Source organism: Lycium ferocissimum, chromosome 11, assembly GCF_029784015.1.
Source record: "Lycium ferocissimum isolate CSIRO_LF1 chromosome 11, AGI_CSIRO_Lferr_CH_V1, whole genome shotgun sequence".
In the NCBI taxonomy this organism is placed as follows: domain Eukaryota; kingdom Viridiplantae; phylum Streptophyta; class Magnoliopsida; order Solanales; family Solanaceae; genus Lycium; species Lycium ferocissimum.
In genome coordinates this window covers 22,024,187-22,051,696 of record NC_081352.1, presented here as the reverse complement: position 1 = coordinate 22,051,696, position 27,510 = coordinate 22,024,187, and the positions used below count along the sequence as shown (strand labels likewise).

The 27,510-nt window shown below is 34.7% G+C and overlaps 1 long non-coding RNA gene and 1 pseudogene across 1 annotated transcript; one reads left to right on the top strand and one right to left on the bottom strand.

Moving 5' to 3' along the window:
* LOC132038122 (transcription factor MYB13-like) overlaps positions 1 to 27,510 on the bottom strand; it is a 78,776-nt pseudogene that overhangs the window by 37,104 nt on the left and 14,162 nt on the right.
* Positions 221 to 1,793, top strand: LOC132036332 (uncharacterized). Its single transcript, XR_009409563.1, has 2 exons — positions 221 to 424; positions 1,427 to 1,793. It is a non-coding gene; the product is annotated as an uncharacterized LOC132036332 (long non-coding RNA).

Below are 27,510 nucleotides of genomic sequence, written 5' to 3'. Positions count from 1 at the left end.
AAAAGCAGGAAAAAAATTGGATCAGTTAACTTGTAAAAACTTATCCGCACCGAGTGTTTATAACAAACCAATACAACTTATCATGGTTAAGTGATTTAATGAGATAAAAGTTACTTGTTAATTAGTGTTGGTTAAGCAAAAGAACTACATATTCAAAAACTTTGACATGTCATACATGTATTGAATTATTGATATAAACACCCGACATAAATAAGTTTTTACTCAGCTGTGAACCCCTTGAACCAGGAATGTCTATCCATTGTATCTGTAGCTCCGTTTCATCACTCTCAACATATCTCAACCTAAGAAAAACATTCTGTACAACCTGGATCAGACAAGCAAGTTCGTCTGCTTGGCTTTATTTTGGTTATTATGGTTCCACTTGGAATGTTTTGGAACCGCAGTTCTTCACATTTTATCAATGGTACAATGTCAAAGTTATATGTTCCTGTTATTTCTTTTACTTTGATTATTTGTATTATTTTTAAGGTTAATATATTTTTTTCTTCAGTATTTTCATCATAACTTTTCACTCGTGCATTTTTTTTACGAACCTATTATGAAACACGATTTTTCTTGAGCCGATGGTCCATCGGAAATAATCTGTCTAAAGACCACAAAGATAGGGTAAGGTCTGCGTACATCCCACCTTTCTCATACCCCACTTGTGAGCAGTGGTGGAGCCAGGTAGGGTCACGAAGCCCCTTTGGCTGAAAATTACACTATTTATACATGATTAAAATTATTTTTATGTATATATAGTGGATGTTGAACCCCTGTTAGCTTCTTCGTGCGTTTATTTTTTTACATTTTGAATTTCGTGAAAATATTTTGAACTTCCTTAGTACGTCCAAGTTTAAATGGGCTGGGTCATAATCGATTTGTTGACTTGACCCAACAAATTGAACAAGAAAATACTATTGGGTCAACGTTAGTAGGGAATCTCTTTTATTTTCTAGACTAGATCAACTACTTAAAGAGGAAAATGAAAGTGATTAGTTAATTACCACCCTGATCGGGAGAATTAGTTCCGCTATAGATAGTGTTAAATCTTCATTTTTCTCAGGATTAACATTCTTCTCCACCACTCTAGTCTTCAATTTCTGCAACAATAATTTACACAAAAAATATTAATAATCAAACAAAGATAATATTGCGACACTGAAATTAATAATCAAAATAAAAATCTATGATGAAGCTTATTCAAGTGCAAATATATATATGTTATAGCTTATTCAAGTCCAATCTCACATATGTTCAAATCATTATATGTGAGATTAGATCTAGGGCATATCAATTATATGTCTAATTAACACTTGGTTTTGATGTGGATAGCTTCTTCCTTTACCCTGCAAGTGCTGGACTTGAGTTGATGGTACTCATAGAATTTCTTCTTTCTTTAATCCTTTGTGATTCTTGAATACAGTGTTGCAATTATACGCTTAACGTTGTTTGGCTGGCGGGCTAGTTATGCTGAGATTATATCATATGGATTGTTTATAGTGATAATACCGTAAAGATTGTCCAGCAACAACTTACTCCTACCATTGAAGGCAGAGAGGTTGTTCCGAAAGACCCTCGGCTCAACTAAAACGTTGTTTCAAAAGTCCCTCGGCTCAAGTAGTTGCGTCTGCCTGGAGTCGAACCCGGGTCTATTCCTTGGAAGGCAATTATTCTAACCGTTGGACTACAAACGCTCTCTGCAAGGATTGTCCCTTATGCAAAAATATGTCATTTTCAAGATTTGTTCTTGTTTTTCCACATATTTCTAATACACATATTATTACTGCTCATTTTATTCTGCATAAAATAACACATGAATAGCCGCATAACTTGTGCAAGTGCTAACAATACGAAGTTTAATAAGACCAACTAAATGTTGCATTAAGTTATCCGGCGATTATTTTTTCTTCCCAACATTGTAGTATTATTAATGGAGAATTTTATGTCAGAGACTATTTTTGTTGACGAGGTTTAAAAGTTTGGTGCTTTGGTTTCATTTTATTTTTAAAAATATGTTGTTAAACTAGATTTCAGCTTTAATTTGGGTCCATCAGATGCAATATGATCACAAGGGGTGACGAATTTCATTCTTTTCAAGAAACAAACAGTACAATTACGAAGGAAGTGGAAAGCTTGGTTGAATAAGTCCTTTATCTTCAACATTCATTTCTATTGAATTAATATTATACTCGATTGTTATAAATATGTTATTCTGTACTCTCAAGTACTTGTGGTTGTGATTATAACACAGATTATAATAATAACAATAATGAGCAAACACTTAAAATAACTGGAATTATTTATAAACTTTGTCGTTAATGTGTTTCCAAATAGCTCGTGGCTAACTTTATTCTTTGATAATAAATTGGCTAATCCTTGTAGGCGACAATACGATTAGCGTCGGATTTTGCTGGTTTAGTACAGAATTTGGGTGTCGTTTCTAATTTTTTTAGTAGTGACAAAGGAAATGATGTAGCATGGTCTTATTCTGTTAGTATATTCTATTCTGGGAAATGGGCAAGTGGAGATGAATCAAACCTGAAGTGTAGTATACCATAATGTATCTAACAATCTAATCTATGCTTAGAATGAAATCAAAGCATAGTCAATAAGAGCGAACAACAAGAGAATGTTAAAGGTGGGAAATCTCAGAGGTTTCACGATTCTTTTATCTGAGTTTACTTAAGAAGTAAGGATATTGATTCCTTAATGGAGAGGTTCCATACCTTTCTTTCATATGATAACGTGCGCTGGTAACGATTTATAGTGGCAGCTTTAGAATTTCGATGTTGTGAGTTTTGAGTTAAAAGAGTTGGTCGTCGAACATCTATTTAACTTTATCTGTATCTTGTTTTTCCACATATATAGGGTTCGACCCTAAAGCACTTATCTTATTTACTAGCAAATTATGCCCTGCGATGTACGGGGTCCAACATGATTAATTTAGTTACTCAATTTAGTTAGTCTTATGGTTTGTATATTTTGCAAAGAATACTGCGATTCTCCTTAATGAGTCTCCATGTTTTTTTTCTTTTCGTCTTATTTTTCCCCTTAATTTCTTAATTGTTGTTAAAATTTGTCTTATTTTGGTTATGTCCGTCTCTTTTTATATTTAGTAAGTTGACAATTCAAATATCCTACATGTCAAGTTTATAATCACAAGATTCAAAGGATATTTTATTATATTATACACATTTTTAATTTAGAACCACAAGATAGTCTATCTTTATTTCTTAAACTCCTTGTCTAGTCAAACGTAGACACTTAAATTGAGAAAGAAGGAGTATATGCCAAATGAAGGAAATGAAAGGACAATTGAGACACTGCGAACACGTGGGGACTTAAAAAGTAAACACACAAGAGGTAGTATTAATGTTAAACTTCTGAAATGTACACATGTTAGTCCTGGCTTAGAGTGCAATTTCAGTTGTTTTTTGTACAACTTATTGTTGTTGTGTTCGTCCACTTGGGCATTTGTTGTTAAAAAAAAAAAAATTGTCTTATTTTGGTTATGTCCGCCTTTTTTTATATTTAGTAAGTTGACAATTTAAATATCCTACATGTTAAGTTTATAATCACGAGATTCAAAGGATATTTTATTATATTATACACATTTTTAATTTAGAACCACAAGATTAGAAAGTCTATTTTTATTTCTTAAACTTCAGTCTAGTCAAACGTAGACACTTAAATTGAGACAGAGGGAGTATATGCCAAATGAAAGGACAATTAAGACACTCCGGACTTGTGGGACTTAAAAAGTAAACAAACAAGAGGTAGAATTAATGTTCAATTTCTGAAATGTACACATGTTAGTCCCTGCTTAGAGTACAATTTCAGTTGCTTTTTGTATAACTTATTGTTGTTGTGTTCGTCCACCTTGGGCATTTATATATAAGAAGAAGAAGAAGAAGAAGAAGAAGAAGAAGAAGAAGAAGAAGAAGAAGAAGAATATAGAATAGAAAAATAGACATATATTTTTAGTAATGTAGCCAAGTAATATGGGACGGAGGCAGTACTCCATTTATTAATTCTTAAGGAATGTGAAAAGTCAAGTATAGTAATGTGGTCAAGTAACATGAGACGAAGGGAGTACTTCATTTATTAATTCTTAAAGAACGTGAAAAGTCAAGTAATGTGACCAAGTAATATGAGACGGAGGGAGTACTTCATTTATTAATTCTTAAATAACGTGAAAAGTCAAAAGTGAACAAGTAAAAGTGCACGGAAGAGATAAAAATGTGTCGGAGAATTAACATTGAAGTGTATGCGTTTATATATGAGAAGAGAATAAATATTCAGTACTATGACATATATCCACGTGGAATTTATTAATTCTTAAAGAGCATGAAAAGTTAAAAGTGAACAAGTAAAAGTGCACGGAGAAAATAAATTTGTGCAGGAGAATTAAAATTGAACTGCATAGGTCTATACACGAGAAGAGAATAAATATTCAGCAAGAACGTGAAAAGTCAAAAGTAAATAAGTAAAAGTGCGCGGAGGAAATAAATGTGTCGGAGAATTAAAATTGAAGTGCATACGTTTATACATGAGAAGGGAATAAATATTGAGTACTATGACATATGTCCACATGGTATAAAAAAAATCGTTGAGTAAAGTGTACAAGTTATATAGCTTATGGTACAAGCATTCATTGCGTGTACAATTTGTAAACCTTTTGGTACAAGTATTTGATGTTGTGTTCGTCCTCCTTAGAGGCTTATATATAATAGGAAAATATCAATTGTGTACAGATTTTTAAGTCATCAAGTGCTTAATCATGGTTAAAAGAATACATGTAATAAATTACATGTAATAATCATTTAAGTCCGTGATTCTACCCGGAAAAAAAAAAAGAAAAGGAAAAAAAACATCTTACAAATATTTTGACGCCACATTCAGGGGCAGAGCTACGTAAGTAGAAGGATGGTAGTTAAACATCCTTTGTCAAAAAATTATATTGTCCATATTGATCAGAAATTATTTGTAACGGATATATATAACAATATGAACAGCTTTAATTTGGCTCAAGTTTGAAGGGTGGTTCATTGGTGAAATGTGTTCAAAGCTACTTGAAACTCGCATGCTCGATTCTCGCCTAAAGCACAAAACTTTGAACATTGATACATCTTTGTCAAAACAAAATCGATGCTCATTCCCTTTTTCTGTCCTTTCTTTAATATTTTCTATGCCTATTTTGTTTATTTCTTTTTCTTTTCACCTTCTGTACTCTTCTTTCCGTTCCTTTTTTGTTTTTTGGTTAAATATTTTTGTTCTCTATTTTCGTTGATAATGACATTGAAATGAAAACATACAAAAAGAAATCAAAAATATTCATAGAATCTAGTTCATTAAGGAACTCTGAAATGAAATCGAATTCAACGTTTGTGTCTATTATTTATTAGATAAATTTTTTTTTTGACATACCATAGTGTTCAATTCAATTTAGACTTCTTGGCATTTAATTAAAGTTATGAAGAGAATATCCGTATAGAGATAGCATTTTGCTTAATTTTATTTTTCGAGACTCCTATTTACCTACTTTTATATTTACCTTAGTAAATTGTTTTATTTTGATTTTTTTTTAATAAAGATGATGTCCGAGTTAGTTTACGTGCTCCTCGACTTTAATTTAATTTTATCATGCTTGCAATAATAATAAGCACTTTCATAGATAGCATTTTGAAATTAGGATATGGTACTAATTAAGTAATAGTACTCCGTAGCAATATTTTTGTTTCAACTTGTTTAATTTAGATTTGCCAGAAGGGTGTGATTCCCCTCTTATTGATGTATTGTTAGTCACAGAGACATGATTTGCCCATTGAAAACAAACCTAAAGAGAGTGTACACCACGCCCCATCAGATGCTAGTCAAGATGTGTTTTGATAAATAGTTGGTGATAGTTCTGGTAAAAAAAGCACATACCTGATATTTCAGATAGAAAACTGGCAAAAAGTGATACTTCAAGTGTATGTTCGACCATTATCCCGAAATGTCATTCTTGTTTATTTTGCTAACAAAATATACTATATATGTTATTTCTTCTTCAAGATTTCTTAGTCCGTTAAGAAACTCTAGAATATAAATCAAATTGACGTATGTGTCTATTATTTATTTGATTATGAAATTTTGACTCTTGATGGTTTCCCATTCAATTTAAAACTCCTTGACATTTAAATTTTGATGAAAATTTCCATATAAAGATAGCGTAATTTTCTTTCAGTTGTGTATAAGTAATCAGATTTCATTTTCGTTTCTGTGTTCATTCCCTCTGAGTTAGCTTTCCGTGTAGGCTTATTTTTCACCTCCATAAATCTGGAGAAATTTGACATATTGAATACTGGATGGTTAAAGAAACACAGAATGGTCAAAAATACTCCTAACATATGAAATGACTCATAAATACATTACTTCTATTTTTTTGTCTAAAAATATTCCGATGTTTGTTTATTTACTCAAAAATACCCCCTAAACTAACGGCCTAATGGATTTTTGCAATTTAAAATAGCCACATGGCCTATTCGGATTTGTCACATGTATCACTTAATTTAAAAATTAAATTCACCCATTTGAAACTCAACCCGCCTCTAATAATCTTGGCCCGTTTGTTTTAACCTAACCCACAATCATTCTTGAAGACAAAACAGACTGGACCAGCGACAGCATTCCAAGAACAAAAAATTGAAGGCATCAGATTACAAAACACAAACATTACGGGTGTGTTCGGTATGGAGGAAAATGTTTTTCAAGGAAAATATTTTTCTGGAAAATGTGTTCTTGGAAAATAAGTGAATTTCTACTTATTTTCTCATGTGCGGTTGGGTAGTGGAAAATAAGTGAATTTCTACTTAAAATAAGTAAAAATAAGTTTTACTTATTTTCTCATGTTCGGTTGCGTAGTGAAAATAAGTGAATTTCTAATTTTCTCATATTTATTTTCTTTCATGTTTATTTTCATGTTTAGTTGGATAGAAAATATTTTCTACTTATTTTCTCATGTTGAAAAAAATAAGTGAATTTCCACCCATTTTTCGGAAAATACCACTCATGCCCCACCAACCCCACTACCCCATACTACAACCCCCACACCCATCCCATCCCCACCACTCACCACGCACCCCAGTCACCCCCCACCAAAGTCACCCCCACCCACGCACCACCCTCGAACATACTTCATCTTCACCCCTACCCCACACCACCACCCACCCCAACCCCACCCCACACCATCGCTCTGTCCAACCCTCCCAACCACCCACCCCTCCCAAATTTTCTATTTCATATATTTTATTTTACTTTTATAAAATATGGGAAATTTTGTCTTATCAACCCCCAACACCACCCCCCCCCCCCTGCCAAAACTTTCCATTTTATAAAGGAAAAATTAAATATGAAGTAGAAAATTCGGGAGGGGGTAAGGGGGGTGTCGTAGAATTTTTTCTTTTCATTAATAAAGTTACTTTTTTGGAGGGGATGGTGGGGTGTTGGGGCGGGGGGCTATCGTAGAAGACCAAAATAAATAAGAAAAACTTTTCAAAACTTTTTCTTATTAAAAAAATTATTTTTTTGGAGGGGGTGTTTTGGGGGGGGGGGGGGGGGGGGGGGGGGGGGGGGGAAACTGTAGAAGACAAAAAAAAAAAGAATTTTTTTGGAGGGGGTGGTGGGGAGGGGAGGTGGTGTCGGGGGATGGGTGGTGTAGAAAATAATAATAAAATAAAAAAATTGGAGGTGGGGGGGGGGGGGGGGGGGGTTCCCGGAAGAACGTGGAGGGGGATGGGTGGTGTTTTTTAGGGTGGGAGGGGGGGGGAGGTGTGTGGGTTGTGTGAGTTGTTGGGATTTGGTGGTTGGTTGGGTGGTGGTAGGGTGGTTAGTGAAATGCCGATTGTAGACTTGTTTTCCTTACTTTGATTAGGGAAGTCATTTTCCCCATTTTTAAGGAACATGTTTTGCTAAAGAAAAAGTTTTCCAAAAATTTTGAGCAAACGAACATGAGAAAATTGAAAAACATTTTCCGAAAAATATTTTCCTTCGTGCCGACACACACCCTACAACATTATCCCATAAATCTATTACCCGTCAAATCATATTGTAATCGGCAGTGGAATAAACAACTTTAGCTCTCTATTACCACAACATTATGATACTCCCTTCGTTTCAATTTGTTCTACTAATTTTGATTTGATACAAAATTTAAGAAAGTAAAGAAGGCCAAATGTAACAAACTATCCTTTAATCTTGTGGTAGTAAACATGTTTTGATAAGTAGTTGAACAAGGGATCGTTAAGTTGTGTTTTCATAAATAATTGGTGATAGTTCAAGTAACTTTGTTGTATGCCTAATTTGTTTATTTCTTTTCTTTTCATCTTGTACACTCTTCTTTCCGTTCTTGTTTTGTTTTATTGTTCTCTATTTTCGTTGACAATGACATTGAAATGAAAACACACAAAAAGAAATATTCCAAAACATTCATAGAATCTAGTTCATTAAGGAGCTCTAGAATGAAATCAAATTCAAGGTTTGTGTCTATTATTTATTAGATTAATTTTTTTTGACTTACAATAGTGTCCAATTCAATTTAGACTTCTTGGCATTTAATTAAGTTATGAAGAGAATATCCGTATAGAGATAGCATTTTGCTTAATTTTATTTTTCAAAATTCCTATTTATCTACTTTTAAATGTACCTTAGTAAAAAAAATTTGATTTTTTATTTTTTATAAAGATGGCGTCCGAGTCAGTTTGCGCGCTCGTCGACTTTAGTTCAATTTTATCATGCTCACGATAATAATAAGCACTTTGCATAGATAGCATTTTTAATTCAGGATATGGTACTAATTATGTAACATTACTCCGTATCAATATTTTTATTTCAACTTGTATAAATATGTATTTGCTAGAAGGGTGTGATTCTCTTCTTATTGATTTTACTTGCGTTGTTGGTAGTAGAGGCATAATTTGCCCATTGAAATTTTACTTTTGCTTGTAAAGTAAGATTTTTCTATTAAAACTATTATTTATGTTCATTTTTCTAACAAAATATATATGATTTCTTCTTGAAGATTTCCTAGTCCATTAAGAAATTCTAGAATAAAAGTATGTATCTATTATCTGTTTGATTATGAAATTTTGGTTCTTGTGGTGTTCAATTTAATTTAAAACTCTTTGACGTGTAAATTTTGATGAAAATATCCACATAAAGATAGCATAATTTGCTTTCATTTGTGTATAAGTAATCAGATTTCATTTTCATTTCTCTGCTCATTCCCTCTGAAGTTAGCTTTCCTTGTGAGCTTCTTTTTCACCTCCATAAATCTAGAGAAATTTGACATATTGAATATTGGATGGTTAAAGAAGTTCAGAAACAACGATGGGTTATAAATATTCCTAACGTATGTAAAATAGTTCATAAATATCTTTTTTTTCATCTTTTGGTCTAAAATATTCCAGCATTTTTTTTGACACAAAAATACCCTAAACTAACGGACTAAACCTAGTGGATTTTTGCAATTTAAAATAGCCACATAGCCTATTCTGATCTGTCACATGTATTACTTAATTGAAATGTTAAACCCATCTATTTCTGAAATCCAACCCGCTCCTAATAATCCTGACCTATTTCTTTTAACCAAAATCATCATCATTCTTGAAGACAAAACAGATTGGATCATGGACAACATTCCAACATTATGATACTCTCTTCGTTTCAATTTGTTCTTCTGGTTTTACTTGATACGATATTTAAGAAAGTAAAGAAGACTTTTGAATCTTGTAGTCTTAAACTAAAGATATGTAAAATGTATCAAAATGCCCTTTAATCTTATGGTCTTAAACATGTTTTGATAAATAGTTGAACAACTGATAATTGAGGTGTGTTTTCATAAATAGTTGGCGATAGTTCAGGTAGAAAATTCACACACCTGGTAGTTCAGGAAAACTCACGAAATAGTGATAGATCAAGTGTTTTTGACCATTAACTCAAGGATAATAAAGATAACTTAGTCAAATTACCCTTGTAACTAATTCTTTCTTAAGGAGCGTACAAAAAAAAAAAAAAAAGCATGACGTGTAAAATGGATCGGAGGGATCGGAGGATCACCTATAGATTTGTGCTAAACTTATAATACTCCGAGTAGGCCAAAATACAACCGTCCACTCCTTTTCACAATTTTAGCATAGGGTTACATTTTTTTGCATGGATTCCCCTTCAAAGGCACTAGTCTTTAATTTTTGGCCCTCAAATTGTTGGTCTTTAATTTTGCCCTTCGCTTAAAAAAAATGACCGAAAATACCCCGTGGTTCTAGGTTCGAACCCCCTCTCAAAAAAAAAAAAAAAAAAAAAATCGCAAGGCAAGGCTTTTGCGAAACCTCTTCCTTAAGGCCTAATATTTGCCCAAAATTAGGCCTATTCGGGCAAAGTTAGACCTTAAGGTAGAGGTTTGCCTTAAGGCACACCTCTGCAAGGCAAACCTCTGCCTTAAAGACTAACTTTTGCCCGAATAGGCTTAATTTTGGGCAAAAATTTTTCTTAAGGCAAACCTCTGCCTTAAGGTCTAACCTTTGCCCGAATAGGCCTAATTTTGCTATGAAACTCTATCTTGCGATTTTTTTTTTTTTTTTTGATTGAGTCAGGGTTCTAACCCAGACCTCAGGGTATTAGGTGAAGAGCAAAAATTAAAGACCAGCAATTTGAGGGGAAAAATTTAAAGGCCACCCTCGAATAAGGGCAATCGTGCAAATTGCCCATAGGGTTACGTACCCCTAATTCACTGGTCCATCTTTCTCTCAAACACACAATTAAATAATTAAAAGTATGTTATTTTATTAGTAGATTTGTGCTAAACTTATAATACTCCAATTATGTTAACTTTTAAATGAGATGATTACACACTTTAACATGATACCAGAATACGAACGTCCTAGCTTTGAGTCTTATTGTCGCCCATTGTTTTGGCCCATAAAAAAACCAGGCCCGCATGTTGTAGTAGTAAAATATTGTACACCCCCCATGTGTGTTGGGATAGATGGTCCCCATACCTAATCCGAAATATAGGCTCCGCGGTTAATACGAACAAACATTACAAGATGCTCCCCAGCCTATGGCACGACATCTCTCCCAAATCAAGGCTTCCAACCCAAGGCTATGCCACACAGTGGGGGCCATGCCCCTTGCAACCTTGGCTTTACATAGGCCATGCCTTCATATTCTAGCATTTCTTAAGCTCACGTGAACACCCTTTGACCAAGCTTAAAGTGAAAGACGCATGTCCAACAACCTCCACAAAAACTTTGTGAGATCAGGGGAGAAGATACCAGCCCTAACTGCTAATCTAGTTCAACGGACTAACCAAAGACATCAGAATCAATCGGGGACTCGAAGCACTCTAATTAGGAAAATATGGGTACACTCTTCAACATGTTATTATAGTGCGGACGTCCTACGTTCAAGTCTCTATGTGAACCGTTATCCTTGCCCATTAAAAAGAATCAGGCTACACGTACGGAATCCACGTCTTGAAATAACATTTTTAAGTAATTTAAAATATGCTCTCTTTAATTGCTTAATTTTTTATACTAGATCGTCGCACGCTTCAACAACCCCACTAATTAGGAAGGTAAGAATTTAAATTAAACAGATCTCCAGAAAAAAGATTTGGTCTACAATATTACTGCTCTATAAATAGAGAAAATATCATTTTAGTTCCAATCCCATGACTTCTCCTTTTTTTTTTTTTTTGCCAATTGCCAATGTGCTTCTCTCCACAAATATTTTCCCCCTTAATACAAGGGAACCAACTAAATTATTTTCTAAAAATTATTTTTCTCCTAGCTTTGAATATAATTGTTTACCCCGAATTTCAGGTAACAATTAGATTTGTAAGCGAGGTATAGGATATGTGGATGAACTTTAATCTATTTGATTGGTGTGAAGTGTCAATCGATTTATTTGTAGTTATATCTATATGTATACGTGTTTGTGCTATATGTACGTGTATTATGATTGATGATTTATGCCAAATATATTAAGTAATATTTAAAGGATAAGCAAGCTAAGGAAGAACACCACAAAATCCGAACCAATATCTTTGAGAGAGAGCTTTTATATTTTTGATGATTACAATATTGAGGTATGAAAAAAAAGCTCACTCAAAAAGGGGGGAATGTCCTCTATTTATAGGTATGCTTCAAGGGCCATAGACACAATACAAAAAGTCTTTATGAATAAAAAACCCTAAAAAAGATAAGGTTGATCCGTACGGTCGTCAGCACAAATGACAGAACGGTTTCATAACGCGTGGCAACCTCACAAGCGGTTATCCGGACCAACGGACATGCTGATTTAGGCTCGGTCTATCCGGACCAACGGACATGCTTATCTTTTCTTGGGTCAATTACATCCGGTACGACACCCCCGGTGTGGAGAAAAGATCGAACATTCTCGTGCTCGTTTGGACTTATCCTCGGTTCCGGTCTCACCGGTCACACATTGACCCAATTTTTACCGTATACAGATAGTCCCCACACTTTTCGGATCGTAGTTTCATCGGAGTGACGGGAAGTGGAAGAGTCCCAAAACCGGTGGTCTCATAAGCTCGTTCTTATCTTCAAAATAGGCGGGAACCGTTATGTCACGTCCTTCTGATTTTGGCCACGTGTCTCAACCCGAATGGCCAACTTTGGAAACCGCCTTAACCCACGTCGCTTCAAGTCACGTCCCATTAATTCTCGGACACGTGTCGTCTCTCGATTGGCCGACCTCTGTAACCGCTGCAGTGAATCGCCTATATAAGGGCCAAAGTTGCATTTTTTACTTTCCACTTTTCACTTTCACTTTCACTTCTCCGATCTTCAACTTCTTTGGTTAACTTTTCATCCTTGCTTGAATCTTCAACATTCTTTTGCAACAAAGTCTTAGCATCTTCAACCCGAGTCTTCAAATCTTCAAATCTTTATACTCATTACTTCGTCCCTGCCTTGAAATCTTCATCTGCATCTTCAAAACTTCAAATCTTCATATCAACTTCTTCATAAATTCATATTTAGCTAAAATATCAGCCAACACCGATTCTGCTTCCCAGGACGTACCCTCGATTTCTTCTCCGGGTGCCGAGCCTACTTCTAAATCCAAAGGCAAAACCCTTGTGGAACCAACTGCCATGGACATAATACCGGCCAAACCCAATTATAATCATGAGTTTGCCGTTGAGAAGCCAATACAAATCGCGGATAGGGGTTTTGATGTGAGACGGTACCCTTCGTCAATAACAGAGAACCTCCTTCCTCGAGTTCGGGCCGAATGCGGATGGGATAAGCATCCGGTACAAGTGTTTCCCCCCGGCCCTGACGATTCCATCACCAACTACATGGAAGGGTTCCTGTACGTTTACTCTTTTACACATACCCGTTCACACTCAAACTCGACCCCTCAATTTATCCAGTTATTCTTGAGATGTGTCGGACATACAATGTATGCTTTGCCAAAATCAGGCCGATTATCTGAAGGATCATGGCCTGCCTCCGTCTACTAGCTAAAAATGCCAAAAAGTAATTCATGTTGGCACACTTCATCCGATTATATAGTCCGAGGATCTTCCGAGGGGGCGTGATAAAAGTCTCCAAACAAGGCCGGAACCCGATTCTTTCCAAACTCAAAGAGGATAGAGATCAAGGTTGGTTGGAACGTTATGTCCGGGTAAGGACCACAGACATCATTCCGGTTGATTACATGCCCTTTCCGAAAAAGTGGAATAATAGACGTAAGTTCCTCAGTCGTCTTTCCTCCACATTTGTTTAAATTTACTCCCTTATATATATATATATATATATATATATATATATATATATATATATATATATATATATATATATATATATATATATATATATTTCTTTTTGACTTTGTTCAATGTCTCAGCCGAGGCATGGATACCTACCGCTGTCCGGAGCTTTACCGAGTGGGTTGAGGCAATCATCAGCCAACACCTTCATACTGATCGGACATGGGCGGACCTATCCCGTAGCCGGTGGGCTGCCCTGAATCATGGTAATCTTCCCCTTGATTCGGTATTTATCACGTCCTCTCGTTTTGCTTTTTCTTTTTATAACTCTTTTGATATTCAGGCTTGCCCAAGGGTTCTGTGGAGCCACGATCCCCACCAATGGCTGAGCCTGCCACATTGGGTTCTGACTTTGATATGGCGGGATCATCTCGGCTTATTACCGCTACCGAAAAGAGGCATAGAAAACCCTCGACCAAATGGCACAAGCAAAAGAAAAGGTCGAGGAGTGATGTTCGGACCCTGAGGGAAGAATCCAAGCTCGATATTATTCTTCAAAGAGTTGGTGCGGGTCCCTTCATCGCTTCTGTTCTCGAGGAAGAAACTACTACTCTGCCCTCGACTACAGTTGAGGAAGAAACTGCCATTCCAACCCCGAGCACAGGTGGGAAAGACGATATTCCTTTTCCGATTCCTCTAAGATCCATTGAATTTATTGACATTTCAGGTGATGCCTCGCCCGAAGCGACACCCTTGGGGAAGAGACCTAGAAGTTCTGGCCCGATCTCGGACACCCAGGCTGATCAAACGGCTGAATCAGTCCCGGACAACGAGGTTATAATGGCTACCAGTCCATTGCTCAGCACCGACCAAGCTACCACATCCGAGGTACCTGCAACTACCGGGCCGCTTTCGCCATTCCGGTCTCTCTCCTTCTACTCCTGCTTCGAGGTCCGATATTCTCGATGACATGTTCTTGGATACCCCTCTTGCAACCGGGGAAGCTATTGGGTTTGGCCATCTTCCCATTCCTTGGGCCACGAGGACGGCTAGCCGGTCCACTGAAACAGGTGCGAGGTCCAACCTTGTAGGTATTTTTCCAGCCCCAAGTGTAGAACCGAGGAGGACGAGGTCGGCCGTGGTCACCGTCCCCGAGGACTGTAGTTTTTTATCCCGTCCCGTGGGGGTTTCAAGTTATCTAAGTCCTCTCATTTCAGATTCGGACAACGAAAAAATGGTCGGGCTTCCTAGGCAGTGCCTTATAAACGACGGCATGCATGCAGGCAACCGGGTAAGCTTCATGCTCACTTTTCCATAATATTAATGTGCGATTCTCTACTTTTGTTAATCAATTTCCTAAATTGGTTTGCTTCTTCTTCTGCAGAGTGTTGTGCTCGTTAATAAAGGCTTTATCCGGGCCCAACACGAGGTTGATGAATTAAAGGCCTAGCTGGATGCTCAGGGCCGGGAGACGGAGAAGTTCAAACTCCTCCTACGGGAGAAAGAAGATCAGCTGAGTCGGGCCATTGTTCCTCCCAATCTTTAATCCGAGCTTGAGGCAGCAAAGGCTGAGAACCTTCATTTAAAGGCCGAGTTGGCCGATGTGATTGAAAAGAACCAGCTCCTGGAAGTGGATAACATCGACCTTGGCCGAGACAGTACAAACTTCGCTTCGAGGCTTGGTGAATTTGAGGCCACTGTTGCCCAACTACGGGGTGAACTTGACTAGGTCAAATTTGATGCCGAAAAGGTGGAAGAAAGACTTCACCAGCTTGAATCCGAAGAGCCACCGACAAGGAGAAACTGAGGGTGGCCGAGGAGAAGGCCGAAACTCAAGCTCGGATCAGTGATGAGCTCAAAAGCAAGCTCGAGGAGGCTATTGAGGCCAAGTTTGAATCGGTCAATCAGGTTCGAATCGCTCTTCTTGAAATGAAGTCCGAGCTAGAGGCTAGATTGAAAAAAGCTGAGGCTGATTTAGAAGAGTCTCTTAAAGATATAGAGGTACGCCGCGGCTCGTTCTACGATTTTAATCGAGTATGAATGCTGGAAATCCCGGCGGGCTACCCTCGAACAAGTTGAAAGAGGCTTGGGGGACATCCAGGCCCGGATACTTGAAGCCAAAGAAATTGAGGACAGGGCCAAGAAAGCCCTTGATGCTGACTCTGAGGACTCCAAGCAGACGGTTTCTGAGAACTCCGGTTCCAACCATACCGAGTAGACTAGGGCCTGTACGAGCCTTCATTCTGTTTTTGTTTTTGACTTGTGTAAAAAGTCTAAGTGTAAAGCATTGGTTTATCTATGAAATGCATATTTCTCTTTTGGCTGTTGTTTTCTTCATTCTTTTATCCGAATGTATGTTACGATATTTGCCTTAAATGTTTGTTTCGTAAGGAATAATCATGGTTCGGAGCTACATCTTTTGTCCGAATTGAGCCTATCTTAACTCATTGAGTATTGGCTTTTACTCCGGTCGATACGTTTTTGACCGATAATTTTATCGAATGGTTTGCCCGTGTGGCTTATTTATGCTTTGTGAATTCAGACGTCTCCGAATCACATTGGGCATTTTGGGTCGAGGTTTTTTAAATTGTTTGAACCTTTTTCGACCGTTTACTTATAATAGATTAGGTTTGGATACCTAAATCCCTGTCTTTTGTCAAATTTTGAGACGGCAGTCCCCATTCGAGGATGTTAAAAGATTTTGAGCTCGGTTAAACGTGACCTTGTGGCCTTTGCCGAATTTCAACAATAATCCTCGGTATAGGGTATTTAATAAAAAGACATGTCCAAGACATATTTTTTCATAACGCTTCTTTATATTGCAAGTGTTTGTACGTACATAATATAAGGATTTAATCTGTTTCCTTATGTTTTTGCCGTAGCAAATACTAGCCGGACACGATTCGTTTTGATTATTTGGTCCTTACACTGAAACCTAACACAGAAGGTTCGGGTTTACACAGAAATAAGAAGCATAAATTTCGAAGACCATTCTGGAGTAGGCTTTGTATTATCGTTTCTTCATTTGCTTTGGTGAGCTGAACTCATTCTAGCCTTGATGTGGGTATGATAGTCCCCTAGTGTTTATCCGAAAAGTATGATCGGGAAAATACTATTGAGTCCCTAGTGAAGGGCAAGCCTTCCACTTTCGGGTATTTTGTCTTGTTTTCATAAGCTAACACATTGTACTTGTTGCCCCGTTAAAAACCTTGTCGGAAAACCCACTTCGGGACAAAACCGAACTAAGAAAAAGAGTGCAACACGTGTTTTCAGACCTAACTCTACCCCCTCGGGGTTTATCTCGATACACTTTTGAAAAAAAGGATACGTTAATAAAAGATGATCACAAGGGTCAACAGCCCATATCTTAGTAATACTATTTCTTCAAATGAGCCACATTCCAGTTATTGCGCAGCCGTTGCCCATCCATAGATTCCAGTTGATACGACCCTTTGCCAGTTACTCCGATTATCTTGTACGGTCCTTCCCAATTCGGACCCAATTTCCCATTATCGGGGTTCTTGGTATTCAAAGTAATTTTTTGAAGTACCAAGTTCCCAACTCGAAAATGTCGAAAATTGGCCCTCCGGTTGTAGTACCTCTCCATTCATTGTTTTTGAGCCGCTAAACGGACTAGCGCATTTTTGCGTTGTTCGTCCGCCAGGTCGAGTTTGACGGCCATAGCCTTCTCGTTTGACCCGTTGGTGGCGTATTGGAACCGGAGGCTCGGTTTGCCAACTTCTACGGGAATTAGAGCTTCGGCCCCATAGACCAACAAGAATGGTGTCTCTCCTATACTTGACTTTGTCGTCGTTCTGTAAGCCCATAATAGCTCCAGCAACACTTCCTTCCATTTATGTTTCGATGTTTCAAGTCTTTTCCTTAGATTTTGAATTATTGTATTGTTTGTGGATTCCGCCTGCCCGTTTGCACTCGGATGATACGGAGTCGATACTATCTTCTTGATCTTCAACCTCTCGAGGAAGTTATTGACGTTGTTGCCAACGAACTGAGGGCCGTTATCACATGTTATTTTGGTCAGGATGCCAAAACTACAGATAATATGGTCCCATATGAAGGAAATAACCTCATTTTCTCTAATCTTTTTGAAAGTCTGCGCTTCAACCTATTTTGAGAAGTAGTCAGTCATAAACAGAATGAAACGAGCCTTACCTGGTGCCCATGGCAGAGGACCGACGATGTCCATCCCCCACTTCATGAACGGCCAAGGTGATAGCACCGGGTGCAGCAACTCCCCGGGCTGATGAATCATCGAGGCGTGCCTTTGATACCCATCATATTTTCGGACAAAGTTTTTCGCATCCTCCTCCATCCGGTTCCAGTAATAACCGGCTCTGATAATATTTCGAACCACGGCTTCCGCTCCAGAGTGGTTACCGCAGGTACCCTCGTGGATTTCTCTCATCACATAATCTGTTTCTCCGGGACCCAAACTTTTGGCCAGAGGTCCGAAAAAAGATCGGCGATACAATTAACCGTCTACCAAGTAGAACCGGGCGGCTTTAGCTTGGAGTGATCGTGATTCCTTCGGGTCGCTTGGGAGCTTCTCATCTTGTAAGTAATCAACGTATTTGTTACGCCAATCCCAAGTTAGGCCCATTGCGTTTATCACGGCCTGCCCGTTTTCTACTGCCGAGTTCATTAACTGGACTAGGTACCGGGGTTGAATTCCTCTGCTTCGACCGAAGAGCCTAAATTGGCCAATGCATCGGCTTCGTTGTTCTGCTCCTTGGATACATGTTGCATGGTCCATTCTTTGAACCGGTGTAATATCACCTGAGTTTTCTTTAAGTATCTTTGCATTCGCTCATCCTTGACCTCGAAAACGCCATTCACCTGGTTCACGACCAAGAGAGAGTCGAATTTTGCTTCGATTACTTCGGCTCCCAGACTCCGAGCCAATTCCAAACCTGCAATCATAGCCTTATACTCGGCTTCATTGTTAGTTAATTTTATAGTTCTGATCGATTGTCTAATGACGTCGTCGGCGGGAGCCTTAAGAACAATGCCCAACCCGGAACCTTTAAGATTCGAAGCCCCGTCTGTATGCAGAGACCAGATACTCGAAGCCTTCCCCGAGGTTAATAGATGCTCTTTCTCTACTTCGGGAATCATGGCGGGGGTAAAGTCTGCCACAAAATCGGCTAAGATTTGAGACTTAATAGCCGTTCTAGGCTTATTCAATATCATACCCGCTAATCTCTACGACCCATTTGGTCAGTCTACCCGATAACTCCGGCTTATGCATGACATTCTTTAGCGGGTAAGTAGTTACTACACATATGGGATGACATTGAAAATAAGGCTTTAGTTTTCTCGAAGCACTTACCAATACTAAAGCTAACTTTTCAAGGTGCGGATAACGGGCCTCTGCATCTCCTAAGGTCCTACTCACATAATAGATTGGAAATTGCGTACCTGTTTCTTCTCGGACCAAAACACCGCTTACCGCTACCTCGGATACGGCAAGGTATAGATTTGCTAAAAGTGACAAGTAAAAGTAAACATCTATTTTTGAAAAACTGGACAAGTAAAAAATAAACGGAGGGAGTACATATTTAGAGATAAATAAAATATAACAATAAGTGAAAAAGGTCTGTACACGCGCGCGCACACCAAATAGTTGGGAACTTGGGACTAATTGTTAGTCATGTTGATTTTCTTGGATTATAGAGTACATAAATCTTTGCTAAGAGGATTTTAGATCTATTTAGAGATTTGCATGTCAGTAAAAAATGTAAAAATCATTAGTAAATTCCAAATTAATTAACAATGGTTGGTTCAACTGGAGTGAAATAAATTAATCTCGATGATTCAAATAGTAGTCAACCCCAAATTATCTTGGCATCAATACTTTCTATTATGGTAATTTAGTTTATAAGTCACTCAAGATATAACTAATTCAAAGGCAACGAAAAATCAAAGTTAAAATTTTTCAGACTATACAGCTTTGATTATACATTTCTTTTGAGCCGATGGTTTATCGGAAACAGCCTCGCTATCCCGCTAAGGTAAGGATAAGGTTCGTATACATCTTACCCTTTCTAGATCCCACTTGTAGGACTCACTGGGTATTACATTGTTGTTGTAACATTTTCCATACTATAGTATATAAAGGAAACAATTTTACAATTTTTACTACATAAAATAACTTTAAAAATTAAATAAATAAACAAAGAGACTTGATACTTAGAATTTACGATGAATATATTTATTGATTTATGCAAATAAAATTTATAAGATTGAATTTACTTTAAGTAAAATGAAATAAAGAATACTACGAGTGTCCGTCACTTTCCTTTGTCTACAATTAAAACAATTGGGACATACCAACATGCTGGAATAGCTAGGTTCAAGCCCTCCTTCTAGCGTTTTTAATTCTGATTTATCATCATTTATTTTTCTTGCTAAAAAATCGAGTGGGTGCAATAGCCTGTCTTGTCATGCTTCTAAAATCAGTTTATTTTACAAAATATTTTTAAAAAAGAAGCATTTTTAAGCAGAAATTAGTGTTTGACCAAATTTTTAAAAAGTGTTTATTTGGATTGACTTATAAGCTCGTCAAACTAGCTTATACCTTCTTTTTAGCTCTTTTTAGTGTTTAGCAATCTATATCTATATATAATATAAAGCTAGGAATAGACAATCCTATGTGGCACATCTCAATGGCCTCCATTGACATTTATCTTTTTTCTCCTTTTTTTGACATTTTCTCCATCATTTTTATCATTAACTATATTTAAAAGCCCATATAAAGACAATTAAAAAAAAAAGAATTGTAGTAATAAATTAAGAAGATGAAGAGTCAATTGCATGAGCATTACATACGAAATGATTATTAACTTGTAAATGCAATAAACATATGCATTAAATGTTTAATTAATGACCTCATTTTTCTGATAAAAATTTAATAATTAATGATCTACATTCACAATGTTAATATAGCCAAATACGTTAAACATGATATAATGCAACCATAAAGAAATTACTTTTCCAATAATAGTTTTCAACCTTTCAGATTCCTTCTTTATGGAAATGCATGTAGTCTTCCTCTATTTTTGAGTATTAACTCCCATTATTTGCTCCCTCACTTGTAACTTATATCGCATTTAAATTCATTAAACCTCTTTAATTACCAAATACTACATTTAAATATGAAGATAAAGAATAAGTGTAGACAACTCTATGTTGATTAGGAACGACTCTTATTGCCTTGCGTTTTTCTCCCTACACATATTTTATATTTCAATGTCATTATACTATGTTCATCCTTTTTAACTTTTTCTTATTTTCAGACATCAAATTTTCCCCAGGCTAATGAATATGAAGGTTTGAGGTTTCTGAGATGAGAAGGTAAGCAAATAATTCTTTTCTATGAAAATACTAATTATTTTTATTTAACTATCCGTAAGCTTTTTCTGGTGAGGCTATTAAACTCTTTGACTCTTCCCCTTATGATATTCTAATATTTTTGTTGCTATTTTGGATTTGGTATACTATAACTCCCGTTTGTTCATAGAATTTTCACTCTTTTTGTTTTTAAAGCAATTCAAAATAATATTTGGTATATAATATTAGATTCATTGTTTAAAATTTTCTTTGAAGGCAAAGAGCAATTCAAAAAATCAAGTAATGCTTCGAGTAAGAGAAATCTTGAGGTCATGGAGACAAGCCTCTTCTAAAGTCGGCTGAAGAAGATAATCAAACGGATGAATATAGTAATCAAGCCGCTAAATCATGTAGAAGAAAATTATGTAGAGATGGACTCCATTTTTTTTGTAAGATATTTTTTCAAGTCTTTTTTTAATTTGCTTTTTTCCTATTTAGGTTTTTACTATAAGAACAAACCATGTTGGTTATTCTCCTATCCTTCGTAAGTTTGTACAGTTTCTCAAAGCAGTAGTTTCCTTTGATTAATCCTGAAAGCTAACATTAGTACAAAACTATATAGAATATTATTTTCCAAAGCTATTATGTATAATATTGTTGTTTCTTGATCAGTAGTATAATATGTAGATTGTAGCCTGTCAGGGATTGTATATGAATGTGATAAACATGTTATAAAACTAAAAAAAATTATTTTTAAAATCTATGATCTTAAATATGCGATGAATTTCTTATTGGGTTAAAATCATATCATTAAGAGTAAAATAAAAAAAATTAAACTAAATCATATTTTTCTTTATATATATATATATATATATATATATATATATATATATATATATATATATAGATCGCTCAAACGTTTTTAATGACATTCAATATTACAAAAGAAAAAAAAACGAAGCATTGACCCCAACATGAATTAAAACTAAAAATCCTATTTAATTGGATTGAAACACTAAAAATAATCTTTAGAATATTTTTAGCGCTAGAATATTTAAAAATTTGTTTTGTGAATTTAATGACGTATTTTTATAACTGCGCGAAGCGCGGACAAATTCACTAGTATATAATTAAAGCTAGGCATAGACAATCCTATGTGGCACCTCTCTATGACCTCCATTGACATTTATCTTTTTTCTCCTTTTTTTGACATTTTTCTCTATTTTTCTCTTATTTTTTTATTAACGAATTAACTATATTCTACCATATTTATTAAGTTTCATTAAATTCTTTAACAACCATATTAATTCATTGTGTATAAGTTATTATATTAATTATTATAATTATTAGTGGAGACTTGAAAAGCCACCATCGCTTTCAAGTACTTCAATCGTGCCTTCTCCTTTCTTATTCCTTTTAATTACTCTTTTTTAATTTTCCACTCTATTTTTTGTGAATTTAATATTTGTTGAATGTGGTATTTATTTGACAAGTGAAATTATTGTGCCTAAAGGTCTATATTAAATTCTCTAAACATTATGGTTATAATGTCCTAAAGGCAGAAGAAAAAAAACGTTAGTTCTTCTCCTTTCCCTTTCATTGATTCTTATTAATGTGTAGTAATGTGCTAATTAAGATAGGAGATAAAAAGACAATGAACTAATTTAACCTATTCATATATGGTTCATTCATTTTAGCTCCACAAATGCTGCATTAGAAAATTCTCCAGTATGAGATCCAGGTATATTTCTTTTTACTTTGTATAGTAACAATTTATCTTGTGAAATTTATGTGTTAGTGAATAATTTATCTCGATTGAATTTATTTATATGTGCTATCTTGCCTGCAAATTCAAATAGACTCATTTTTTAATAGCAAAAGATTTGACAACGTTATTTACCAATGTTTTGGTTGAAAATTTTACACTTTTACGTTTCGTATTTATTTCTTACTCAGTATTTGCTAAATTTTAGTGTTTTATGTTATGTCTTCAGCATCAAAAAGAGCCTCGCACACTCGGTGATATTTACTTCAACGTTGGCAGCATTTCTTTTAAGGTAATTATATACACCCTCTAAAATTCATAAACTTTCGTCCACTCCTATTAATTTTAATTTAATTTCTTTTGCAATGCATAATTTTTTTGATTAGATTTGTTTTAGAAATTGACACGGAACGTTGGAAACTATTTGAAACTTAACGATCAAAAAAATAGAGGCAAAATCTAGAAATGATGATTTGCTTCGCATTTGCTGTGAAATCGGACATAAGCTGTAGAACAGGACATTTCTTTGGTTGATGTAAATAAACTTAATTTTTAACTATATATATTTACTGCTCCATTTTTTTATTGATAAAAGGATGAACTTTTGATGAACGAGGAACTTGAAATTATGTTTTTTAGGTAGGAGGATGATCTTATGGTGTAAAGAAAAAAGATTGATTAGGAGAAAAATATTGATTTGAAGGAATCTTAAAGATAAACATGTTAGTTTGGAGGAATCTTGAAGTATGTTTTGTCCTAAAGCTCATTTCAACTTGAAAAACTAAAATGAGTTCTTTTTTGCATTATTTCTACCCAATTGCTCTAATTATTTAGGTTCTTTAATACTATAATTTTCTTTAGCAAACAAAAACTATATATAATTATTTCTTGATTTTATGTTTTAGTTTACATCGGAGGCCAAAAAGATTGTTTTGTTGATATTTCTACAGATTGTTTTGTTGATATTTCTACAACAATTAAGATAGTAAAGAAAATGTTTTGTCTGCAAAGAAAAGTTTCTTTTTATTTGTTTCTTATCCTTTTCTTTTTGTTGACAAAGATTGTTTTTATGTACATAATTATATGCAAGAAAGGTGGGGAAAGGGAAATGTCAGACATAAGAGAATCGAATCCTTACCAATAAGGTGAAAGTTCAGTTAGCTAACAATTAGACCTCTAAGATTTTCGAAATTGAGATCTAGCTAATATTAAGTTAATTATGTTGTTTTTCATCTTCTTATTTGTTTTTAATCTTTTGAATCGCTTTACTAGATAATTATTTTGGTGACCAATCAAAAAATATTGTGTTAATGAAAAACTTAATCCGATGGTCTTTCACAAAATATTAAATTGCGACCAATCGTTTTAAAAGATTTATCTTCACTATTACACACCCTAAAATCATCTACCAAACACAACATTCAATATGCATAATTATAGGGACCAAAAGCTTATAGTAAAACAAAAACTTAAAAAAAAGGTAAGTGACTACCGGTACGAAAAGAATAGGCTACGGATTAATGTTAGGAATTTTAAAAAATTGGTTAAATTTAAATATTTCATGATCCAAAAAAGAAAAATTATTAAATTGATTTATAATTTTTTTTTTGTTCTTTAATTTTCGTATTCCTAATAATTTGTTCACTTTTTTTTTTTTTTATCATGTTCCAACTATATTGATTCTTTACATATTCTCAAAGTAAATAGAATAATTAATTGATAATAATATATATACTTCTTTGTATTCTATAATATGTTCTTATGCACTATTTCTTTATGATCTTCTTTTATATATATTTATTTATGTTGTCACTTGAGAATGTTATCTTTTCGTTACTTATTTTTATAGTAGGAAGTTAAGGAAGAAAGAAAAATAAGATTTGATATGTTTTTTAAAAAGAAAATGTGCAATTGATATCGGGAAGTAAGAAATTAAGAAAAAGAATAAAAAGGATAAAACATAAAGATGGTAGAAGGGGAAAAGAGAAGAAAAAACAAGACAAAATATACAAAATTAGTTAATAAAAAGCATATATTTTTTCCTATTATATGCATATATTAAATGTACAATGACATAACCATGTTGTATTAAGATTATTTTTTCTAAGGGGAAAAAAATATTGTTTCCCTTGCATAGATTATACTACAAGTTTTTTCAGAAGACTAAAAACTCCTTTAAGTAACGAAAAACCATAGTAAACTATATAAACTAAGTGTTAACAATACAATTGGTTTAAACTTGAAATATTTATAAAAAAAAAAAATAGAAAATTTAATATTCGAAAGTCTAATCCGCGCGAAGCGCGGTAGATTTCACTAGTGTTAAAATAATCCTTGAAATAAATTAAAATGTGCTTAATAAGCCAAAGATATAAATTGGGCAACCCAACTTATTGTTTTTCAGCTTTTAAGCAATTTTGTGTTGACCAATGATTTTTGTTTCGTATCCATATAATAACTTTTCGTAATTTCAACAATACGCTCAAAGACAATATTTCTAATCTACTGTTATTTTCGTTTCTTCCTTCCACGTCATTTTGCTGAGAGTATGATTTGCTAGTCGAGTATAAAATTTTGGTCCTTTGCAAATATTTTCTCAAGTCGTACATAATGTTTCCGTCCTTTCTTTTGTGTTGCTTCTCCATTTCTTTTGGGTGGGGGATGTTTCCCTTTTGTTGTATTTAAAACTCTGAAGTTGTATCTAGAGGATAAGTTTGATATGAGATTTTCAATGGAAGGATTTAGAATCAAGGTACAGATTTTAGTACCTTTGTTTTTAAACTTTGTAATTTAACAAAATAATTATTTAAGAATTTTTTTTCTAAAGTTTTTAGAGAATTCTCCAAAATATCATCAATTTAACATATTTAAGGACATTTCAATAATTTTAACGTACAGTTCCTTATCAGCAATTTTTTATCAAACATATAACTGCTTATTTTCAGCTTTAACACACCCATAACTGCTTATTTATAAAATTAGCATCAACTCTTAAAAATTGCTTTTAAGCGCTTGATGCTTAAAACCTACTTTTATTCAGCCAATTCAAATAGGCGCTAAGTCTTCAAAGAGCTTTTCAAAAAAGGTGTTTTTGGGGAGAAGCTATTTTTAGATTCTGAGAAGTACCTATTTTCTCCCAAAAGCTTGGCCAGACACTTTTTTTTTTTTTTAAATAAGCACCTCTTGATAAAAAGCACTTTTGGGCTCCCAAAAGCTTGACCAAACGGGCTATAAGAGTTTTCTTAGGTTTCTGTAGCTACGACAGGAAAACGACAATTAGCATATAGTTCGCATGCATAATATTATAATTAGTAATGCTGACATTATTTTTCATCGATTGTTTCATTTGAGTATTAATTAATAACATGCATGACATAATAATTTCTAAATAGTATTGAATAAGATGTATTAGAATATGAATAGTAGTGCTATTGTTAATGCCATAACAATAGTATAAGAATAATATTGATTATGATATATAACTAATAATGGTATTAAATAATATCAAAACTAATATCAATATTATTTTTTCTAATACCTCTTACCAAACGACCCTTATAGTATTGGCGGTAACAGCCCAGCTACACTTACTAGATGCGCTTCACTTTTGCATTCTAATGTCACTTTTTAATTGCATTTCCATTCAAATTATAAAGAAACATATTTGAATTTGGGATCAATTCAAGTAATCTCCAATAAAATATATATCCATCAAAATGATGAGATCCAAACCAAAGTAGATAGACAATTTTTCGTAACTGCCAGGTGTAGGTTGCTTACCATCTAAGCAATCCCTCTTATCAAGTTATTGAGTTTTAAATTCATAATTTATACATAAATTAATTTTTTTATGTCAAATATAGAATTTAAACCCAAATTACTGCTCCAGTAGAACTAGAAATATACTTAGACGTACGGCCAAAAAGAATCAAAATATGCTGCTATTACAATAAGTTTACAAACCCATATCATCTCTTGATAGAGGCGCATGGAGCCTTATATGTTTAATACCTTTAATTGAACCAATACACCAAAATCTAGTAAATACTAAATTTTGAATCGATAATTTTACAACAACAACCAACATACCCAGTGTGATTCTATAAGTGGGGTCTAGGGAGGATGGGGTATACGCAGACTTTATCCCTACCTTTGGGGGGTAGAGAAGCTGTTTTCGATAGATCTTCGGCTCAAGGAAAGTGTTTATCAAAACAGATTTGAGAAATACAAGAGTAAAAACACTATGATGCAAGTATCGAAGAAAATAAGTACTTACAGCAAAAATAGTAAAGATAGCAAAAGTAAAAAAAAACAACAAAAGTAGTAATAAAATTGAAGAATAAGATACTGATAGAATAACAATTACAATAACAATTAATATTGATATGAATAATTTTACAAGTACAATGAATATATTCAGTGCTAAAAATCTTATAAGTTAAACCTATTATAATAGTTTAAATCATACACCCGTTTCGGTACTGTATTGAGCCGTTTAATTAAGTAGATCCCAAATGTCAATATCAAAAGAAAAGTCACTTAGGCTACTTTCTCCTTCTTGCATGTAGAGGTTGCTCTCAACATTATTTACCCATGGACGTGCCATTTCCTCGTACAA